Source organism: Rhinopithecus roxellana, chromosome 20 (genome assembly GCF_007565055.1).
Source record: "Rhinopithecus roxellana isolate Shanxi Qingling chromosome 20, ASM756505v1, whole genome shotgun sequence".
Lineage (NCBI taxonomy): Eukaryota > Metazoa > Chordata > Mammalia > Primates > Cercopithecidae > Rhinopithecus > Rhinopithecus roxellana.
The window spans coordinates 45,732,058-45,741,308 of NC_044568.1; the positions used below are offsets into that span (position 1 = coordinate 45,732,058).

At 41.9% G+C, this 9,251-nt stretch overlaps 1 pseudogene; it reads left to right on the forward strand.

Annotated features, from left to right (window-relative positions):
- Positions 1 to 1,186: 1,186 nt before the first annotated feature.
- On the forward strand, positions 1,187 to 1,465 carry LOC115895173 (annotated as a pseudogene).
- The last annotated feature ends 7,786 nt before the right edge of the window (positions 1,466 to 9,251 follow it).

Here is a 9,251-nt window from a genome sequence, read left to right on the forward strand (position 1 = left end):
AAAGTCAAGGGCTGGGTTTAAGAGGCCCTGAATATTTCCATTTACCATCTTGTGTTTCTGCCATTGCTGTGTGCCCAAGCTTCAGCTAGCCTGCTGATCCCAGGCAGAGAATGACCGACACCTGGAGTGGAGCCCCTGCAACTAACCTAGCTTGATCAGCCAATCCCCAGCCAAGCTGCAGATGTATGAGCTAAATGTATCCTTATTGTTGACTTACTTATTAAATATCATAGGATTTTTTTAATGAAGCATAAGGGCTCTGATATAACCATGAAAACCTTGAAGTGTTTTCAGAATTTTGTGACAATAAGAAATTTTCTGGGGAAACAGTTTTCCAGTTTTCAGGGAATTCTTAAAGCTGCGTCTGACCAAGGGAAATCAGAAAGTCCCTGTAACTGTTAACCACACCTACCAGTACTCAGCCACAAGCTGTAGACTCCCGAGTCATCCTCAGCTCTTCTGTACTTCCCACTGTCTCTTCCCAACTCTCATTTGGTAATATCATGTTAGTAACTTGAAATCAGCCATGGAGGAAGTACTCATACCGTCTAAATTGGAAAACACTACAAACCAAGTCTTCCCCACTTCCCATCCCCTCACAGAGAGTCAATTTACCAGTATTCATGCTTCCCACAATCAGTTGGGGTCAAGTCCTCTTACTCCTTTGATATCAGCAGCACCTCTTGCAAATGGTCCATATTCCACAACCTCACAAGGACATCCTCAGCATCCTTGCACAGGGAGCAGCCTAGAGTTGCAGGGTGCATGTCAGAGTCAAATGATCTGTGGTTGATTCCAAGCTCGGCTACTTAGCAGTTGCATGATCCTAGCAAGTTCCTTAAACTCTCTAAGCCTCCTTCTCCCCATCTGTGAAATGGACATAACAAAGTAGTATCTAACTCTTAGGGTTGTTAGGAGGATTCAGTGAAATGACTTAGGCAAAGCATGTAGCACTGAACCCGACACCTCCTAAGCACACGATAGGTGACAGCTCTCATGACTTGGTTCATGTTCACATCATCTTTTGCCTCATTTATTTGCAACACCTTCCAACGGACCTTCCTCTTATTGGTCTTGCCCCTTTCACTCTATCCTCTCCACAGCAGACAGAGAAAATGGGAGGAAAGCATTCCAGAAGTTGTTCTCAGAGTCAGCATGTGGATAATGCTCTTTGTACAATTCCACCATGGTGTACCACGGCCAGGGCCAGAAAGTGCAGAGGGTTATGGTAGAGCCCTTCAACCTCATCTTCAGATACTTACAAAATAGATCGCAGATTCAGGTGTGGCTGTATAAGCAAGTGAATATGCGGATAGAAGGCTGTATCATTGGCTTTGATAAGTATATGAACCTTGTGTTAGATGATGCAGAAGAAATTCATTCTAAAACAAAGTCAAGAAAACAACTAGGTCGGATCATACTAAAAGCAGATAATATTACTCTGCTACAAAGTGTCTCCAACTAGAAATGATCAATGAAGTGAGAAATTGTTGAGAAGGATACAGTTTGTCCTTAGACGTCCTTCGTCCCAATATGAGCATTTATTCATATTGTTTTGATTACCCTTATGTTATTACAAGATGGGAATAAATGCTATAGGATTGTTTGTATTAAAAAAATGAAAGTAGCCAGGGTGGGGGGTGTGAAGCACAAATACAATTGTGTTACTCCCTTGCTCAGAACTCTCCAGTGATTCTCCTTTGCCTTCAGGAGACAGTCCCAATTTATAAATGGGGAAACTGGAGTTTGACGAAGTTAAAACATTTGCCCAAGGCCACACAAGTAGTAAATGACATAGGATTTGAATCCAGACTTTCTATGTCCACATTCTGCCTTTTTCACCACTAAGAGATACCAAGGATAAAAGAATAGGTGATTACAAGGTATGGATGGGTGAACAGATAAAATTACAAAAGGGACAGAAATACAGAAGGATAGAAGCATGAGTGGAAGTCTAGAAGGATGGCAGACTACAGGAGGAAAGGATGGGTGGATGGATGAATGGAAAGGTGGAAGGATAGAGGAACAGAAAGATAGAAGAATAAATAGACTGAAGGATGAAAATATGGAGGGATTCTCCTAAGTTGCATTCACTTCCTCTGTCTTACCTAGGTTTACCTAGCAAGGGCTCTGTCCCTGGACACCTAGCTGAGACATTTGCTGAGAATGTAGCAAATCCTATGGACCCTTCCATTTCTTAGTTTCCTTTTCCTCCATCAGTTCAAACCTAGCTCATCTCTGAACAAGTCTCTCTTGGTAACCAGCTTCCAGGGAACTGACCACTTCTGTCTTCTTCCAGAAGCTCAGGCTTTTTGATGACCAGGGACCAAATTTTGTATCTTAAGAACTAACATTCACTAGGCACTTACTATATGCTAATCATATAATTCTGTCATTTAGTCTTCACAACACACTTATATGGTAGGTACTGTAATCCTCTCCATTCTGAAAATGAAGAAAGAGTCACAGAGAGCTCACATAATTTACTCAAAGTTGCAAAACTACAAAATGGTACATCCCAGGATTGCTCAGGCAATCAGAACCCAAGGTGTGCACTCATAATGACTACACTATACTTTTTCTCTCCTAGTTATCTCAACTGGTAGCTGCATTCCCCATATTTGGATGAAAAATCTATTATCAGTCCATGAGGACTAAAGTCATATTATCTTTTAAGACCTTACCTACGGCATTTCTCATGCACCTACCAATTTATACTGAACAATAGTCATAATGAACAGCCACTAAGTGCAAGTTACAAAAGTTTCACCGTTATGAAACCATAACCCTATATGCCACAAAGGCACCTCCCACATTGATCAAAGGGCCACCGGCATCCTGAGAAAAACATTCCTATCAGTGACATAGCCTAGTTGGAACAAAAGATTCATAGAATTGTGATGAATGAGACTGTGGGTAAGCACCCACCCAATTTGGTTGAAAATATACCACAGTGTTTTCAGAATCTGGCAAACTTGGATTCTGGCTCCAGCTCTGCCATTTGGTTAAGATATGTGATGTCAGCCAGTACTTGACATCTCTGAGCCTCAATTTTCTTATATGCAAAATGGGGAGAACAATAGCAGCTTGTATGAATGGTTGTAAGAATGAGTGAGATAACCTGTACAAAGGGCTTAGTACAATCAGGAATACACTATTGATCATTATCATGGTGGTGGCTGTTATATCCAGACTGCTGGAGCAACTATGTCTTCTTTCTCTTCTCTCTCTCTCTCTCTCTCTCTCTCTCTCTCTCTCTCTGTGTGTGTGTGTGTGTTCAAACAAAGCAAAAAATCAAATTCAGCCCACTTTGACCAAAGGTCCAAGCCTCTCACCTCTCTGTTTGTTTTTTTCCTTTTCCAAAAGCTTCCCAAAGTCCTTCTGCCAGAGAATCAGTTGGGTGAACTCTTCCTCTGGCTTGATTCACTTCCCCTTGTTAACTGACCGGGTTCAATACAATTTAATTTCATTGAGAGGAAGTGGTTCAGAAATCAAGGTCATTTAATTTCTGAAAGGTGAGTGAAAGGTTGCCTTTCCCAAGTGATCTTTCTGCCATTTATTCCCCTTAAAATGCAAAGTACAGTGGTTAATACAATGGCTTCAAGGTTATGTTGGATCACCTTTGCAAATAAGAGAAGAATTCTTTCTACAGGATTTTAATTAGGTCGAGTACAACTAATTCTTCCTTTGGTACTTATTCCATTTCCTTTCCTTTCTGTAATTACTGCCAGTGTAACACTCCTCACACACACAAATGGAGCTGAAGAAAGCCCTGCGATTATCCTTTATTTCTCCTTCATGCAAGAAAGGAGGGGGTTATCTACTGCATTCAGCCTTTGTAAATCTGGGGACTATAGTCTTAATAGCCTTACTCACATGAGTGCCAACCTCACTGTAGGAGTGAGGAGGTTCCTAATTTGATCCCAACACCACAACACACACATCTCCCCTTCACCTTATCTACAGAAGATGACTAGGCATCAAGACAAAGGAAACCAACTCAGGTACACGTTGTCAATCAATAAACCTGTATTGAGTGCCTACCAAGGGCTCAGTAGGGTGTTAGGTACATGAGAGTGGGGTTGCAAAAGAGTTAAAGGAGCTTAGTCAGGTTTGGCGAGACAGATAATTAGCAGGTAAAATAAGTCAGCAGTACTCAGTTTGGTTCTGGAAGAGTGAAAGCACTGTGTGTGGTGGAGGACATGAAGGAAGTGGGGGAGGCAACCGAATACTTCACAGAGGAGGTAAGCCTTGAGTTGACCTTGGAAGCACCAGTACAATGCAGATATCTCACTCCTTTAAAAATATATATTTACTGAGTGCCTAATGTGTTGGGCATTGTTTAAGTATTTTATATGCAATATTTCATTTACTCCTTTCTTCAATCTGAGATGCAGGTGCTGTCTTTGCCCCCACGTTACAGGTGAGAAAACTAAGACTCTGAGATATAAAGCAGTGAACTGTTCAAGAACATGTAACAGTGGCAAAGCTTGGATTTAAACCCAGGTTTTCATTTATTTTATTTTATTTTATTTTTTTTTGAGACAGAATCTCGCTCACTCTGTCACCAAGGCTGGAGTGCAGTGGCACAATCTTGGCTCACTGCAACCTCCACCTCCCAGGTTCAAGTGATTCTCCTGCCTCAGCCTCCTGAGTAGCTGGGATTACAGGTGCATGCCACCATGCCCAGCTAACTTTTGTATTTTTGGTAGAGATAGGGTTTCACCATGTTGGCCAGGCTAGTCTCAAACTCCTGACGTCAGGTAATCCACCTGCCTTGGCCTCCCAAAGTGCTGGGATTACAGGCGTGAACCACGGCACCCAATCCCAAACCCAGGTTTTCATCAGAGCACTTGTTACTGGCTGTAATTCTTTTGCTTTAATTCTGTATTTATGAGTTTTCTCCCTCTATTATGTGAACTCCAAGAGAGGAAGACTTTATCTGGTTTGATTACTGCAGACTACTCAACATCTGGATCCCTCTGGCATATAGTAGGTGATGAGCAAGTACATGTGGAATAACAGACTGGATCGCATACTCCAAGAGCCAAGAGGAGGATGCTACACTGTAAACTCCAACAAGTCACTTTCCATGGCTGTCTTGCACCCTGCAGTATCACTAGCACCCAGGACAATGTCCACAGTACATGACAGCTACTCAATCACTGTTGAATGAATGAAGAAAGAAAGGAAAGAAAGATCACTGGAACAGAAAGACACTCATCAGTTTAGTAGAATGCAAATTCAGATCAGCTAAACTATTATTCTTTGTCATTGATGGACAAAGAAATTGCTACAGACCGAGCCAGAGATACTCACTGCCCTGAATCCATTCCCAAGAAGATCCAAGTGCCTGGCAAGCCCGTGTTCCCGGTGATCCCCTCTGTGTTTGTCACTTTGGCCTCACTTAAAAGAGAAAGTGCCCTCAGGATCTTACAGATCTCACTGCCAGCTTTGATTCTCTTTTCATTAATTTGTGTTTTCCTAAGGAATATTTATTCATGTAGTCTGTGTTTGGGCAATTATTGAAATTAAGTGTAATTACGTGGTGATAGTAAATAATAATAATCACCTAGCTGCAACATGCACTGTTTCTATTATGGATAGGAATTTTGTGCAATTTACTAAGAAACGTTCTAATGTAGGAGTGCTGATTAGAAAGGAGGGAAGGTGTTGTTATGAATGCTTGGTTATCACTATTCTTATGCAACTGCGTGCAGCAAAGTCCTATATCCTGTTTATCCAGCCTTGGAACTGTACTCTTTGAATATTATTACCATTATTACTATTAATAATAGCTACTCAATCCACCACTTACAATGTGCCAGATCCACTTTAAATCCAAATTAAAATTCAGTGCAAGATTGAGTGCCTTCCGAGACCGAGCAAGCTTGGAAAATGACTTAAGCAGACTGGGCTGGGGATCAATAGGGAGGAGTGGGGTCTGTGGTGAATGGCAGATTGCATTCCTCATCTACAGAAGACAGCTGCTCCTCAGCTAAAGCCAAATATTGCCGTGAGGAGATGAGGGAATGGTGCTGCCATTTCTGATCTTTTTTCAGAAGTCAGAAATGTGGATTTTAATGCAAAATTCCCAGAGTTTTAACTGCTGTCTGCCAACAGTCTGTGTGCTGCCTGCGTGCAAGCCTCCATCTCACATCCTCTATCAAAAGCCTCTGAGGAAAACTGGTCTGCGAGCAGGGGCTGTGTTTACTTTGTTGATTGTGGGCGGTGGGGGTGGGGGGGAAGGAAGGAAAAATTGCATAGAGCCAATGTAGAGCTGTAAGAGCTCATTTCTCATTTTTATTTAAAATTTCATGGAGGTAATTTCAGAGAACAATGAAATATCATCGGAAGTCTGGCTGGAGAGGAGAGGCACATGAAGGAGAATGATGGAATGACTGGCAGTGCTGATAAGGAGGGTTAGGATAGACCAGCCAGAGTCATGAAGAAAATCACCCTCTTCCCCTGGTCCCCAGCTTGGTGGGAAGAGGGCGACATGCCCCTGGAGATCTGCAAAGAGAGGGTGCCAGGCTGCCCAAGTCAGAGGCCCCAGATGTCTCCATGCTAGAGTGCAGTGGGGTGATCTTAGCTCACTGCAGTCTCAAATTCCTAGGCTCAAATGAACCTCCCACCTCGGCATCCCAAGTAGTTAAGACAACATACGTGCACCACCACTCTAGGCTGATGTTTTCATTTTTATTTTTGTAGAGACGGGGGTCTCGCTATGTTGCCCAGGCTGCTCTTGAACTCCTGGGCACAAGAAATTCTTCTGCCTCAGCCTCCCAAAGTCCTGGAATTACAGGCATGAGTCACCACACCTGGCTGAACCTGACTTCTATGTGACAGGGCGAAGAAGGCTCATGTTCTTCTCATATCCATTTAATTATCATAACTCAGAGAAGTCTTGTAGCCAAGTTCCAACATCTTGATATTCCCTCCCCAAAATACCCTAAACTTCCCCCTTGTAACATTCATCACACATTATCTCTTATCTCTTTATATCAGAACTACTTTCCCTCATGTATATGAGTGCAGGAATTTCATCTGTCTTGTTCACCACTGTCTCCTAGCACCCACAGTGCTTGGCACATAGTAGAGGCTCAATAAATATTGACTTGTAAAGGAACAAGTGAATGAAGAGTCCTTTGACCTTAGGCATGGGTTATTTAATCACAGAATGCCTTACCTGTGAAACAGGGCTAACAGTAGTACCTCTTAGAATTGCTGTCTTCTTTGCGCTACAACCCACAGAAAATTTGTACTCTGTATTTCATCTGTTCTCCACAATGTGCGTATGAAGTTGGGAGTATTTTTTATCCCAACGTTGTATAGTTGGGCTTAGAGTAGTTAAATGACTTGCCCAAGGTCACACAGCATGGAAGTGACACAATGGAGAGATTCTAACCCAGGTCTGTGTGAGTCTTTATCTCCTTCCCCACAGGAGTTTAGAGAGGGAGAAAAGCCATTCTATCAGACCGGTGGAAATCAAAGTAAGCTTCATAAAGGAAATGCATGTATCCTGGGTTTTAAGAAGGGATGAGAATATGGGAGGCAGAGGAAGCAGAGAAAGTATTCTAGGTGGAAGGAATAACTCAGGCAAAGGCCCAGAAATAGCAGGAAATGGCAGATCGATTCACAGAATGGCTTGTGAATCATAAAGATAAAGTCCTGAGAAAGGCTGAATTCATATCATAAAAATGAGTTCACTCATCCTCTCAACAGTTATGAACTAAGTGCCTGCCAGGTGAGGAGGACATGGACCAAAGCATCCTCATGTCCTGTCCTCAGGGAGCATACTGTGCAGGGCTCTGCCACACTGACTCTTTGCTGCAAGGACCACATGAAGAAGTAGGCAATAAATTACTTTGAAAAGCTCAAATTACAATTTAAATGCTCTCCTCTGTTCTGCTCTGTTAGACTCATCACAGTAATTAAGTAAAAGCTCCAGTTCAAATTGACATGGCTTTTACAGAAGAATTCATTGACTCAGGTAAGAGAAAAATTGGAGAACTATCTGACCTTGCTGGTTCCAGAATTTTTCCAAGTCATCAAGATGGGATGAACAACAACTCTCCAGTCCTCCTGTGTGTGTAGTTTCACTCTCCTACAGACTGTTGTCTTTCAACAGTCCCAGATCTCACACCTTCTCAGCTTCACATCACACTGAGATAAAAGATTCTCTTCCCCAACAGTTGAACTTGAGTTCAATTTTCATTGGCCAGAAAGTGTCTGTGCACTTATCTTAGAACAAATCCCTAGATGCATAAGGACAGAATAAGCTAAATGACTTAAACTAATCAGGACCCTCCCTTTTCTGGCCTGGCCAAGCAAAAAAATGTAAGTAAAGAGTTAAAGAAGCGTGGTTCTTCAAATGCAATTCCAGGAATAATTTTGCTAGGAAAACAGTAAATTCTGGAAAAAAAAAAAAGTACAGCAGTCCACTCTTACCAACATAAGCTTTGTGATCTTAAGAAATCTCACATTATTAAAAATCACATTATAAATACATACAATGGTTTCAGGGGAGGCAGAGGTTGCAGTGAGCCAAGATTTTGCCACTGCACTCCAGCCTGGTTGACAGAGTGAGACCCTGTCTCAAATAAATAAATAAATACATACATAAATAAATACATAAATAAATAAAATTATTTCAGGGAACTGAAGAATGTCAGATTTGCAAAGCCAAAATTGTGAAGGGTTTTGGCAAAAATTTTAAGCACAAAGGTTTCTTTTTTTTAAGTAGATGTGTTTATTTTGTCATTGCAAGCTATAAAATAAACAAAAGTGAACGTAGACCTCACTGAGCAAATCCTTAACAGCACTTAGGATTAGATCCAAATAAATGAGCGTTGAGAGTGGTGGCTGTCAACCCTGGCTGCACATTAAATCTCCAGGAGAGCTCTTTAACATGCTGATGCTCAGGCCTCAACCACAGTGATTCTGATTTAATTTGTTTGGAGTGTGATCTGGATGTGGGTATTAAAAAAAAAAAAAAGTGGTTCTTAACTTTGGCTGCAATTAGAATCACCTGGAGACTTTTTAAAAATCCCAAAGTCCAGGCTACAACGCAAACCAGTTGCATCAGAATTCATGGAGGTAAGACCCAGGCATCAGTATATGTTGAAGCTTCCATGAGCAGCACAATTAGTGGCAACCAAAGGGAAGCAAAAGAACATGTCCCTAGCAGCCAGGCAACAGCTCCGTAAGGCAGCTGGGTGTTCCTCTGCAATGTGTGAGGTCACTTTTCT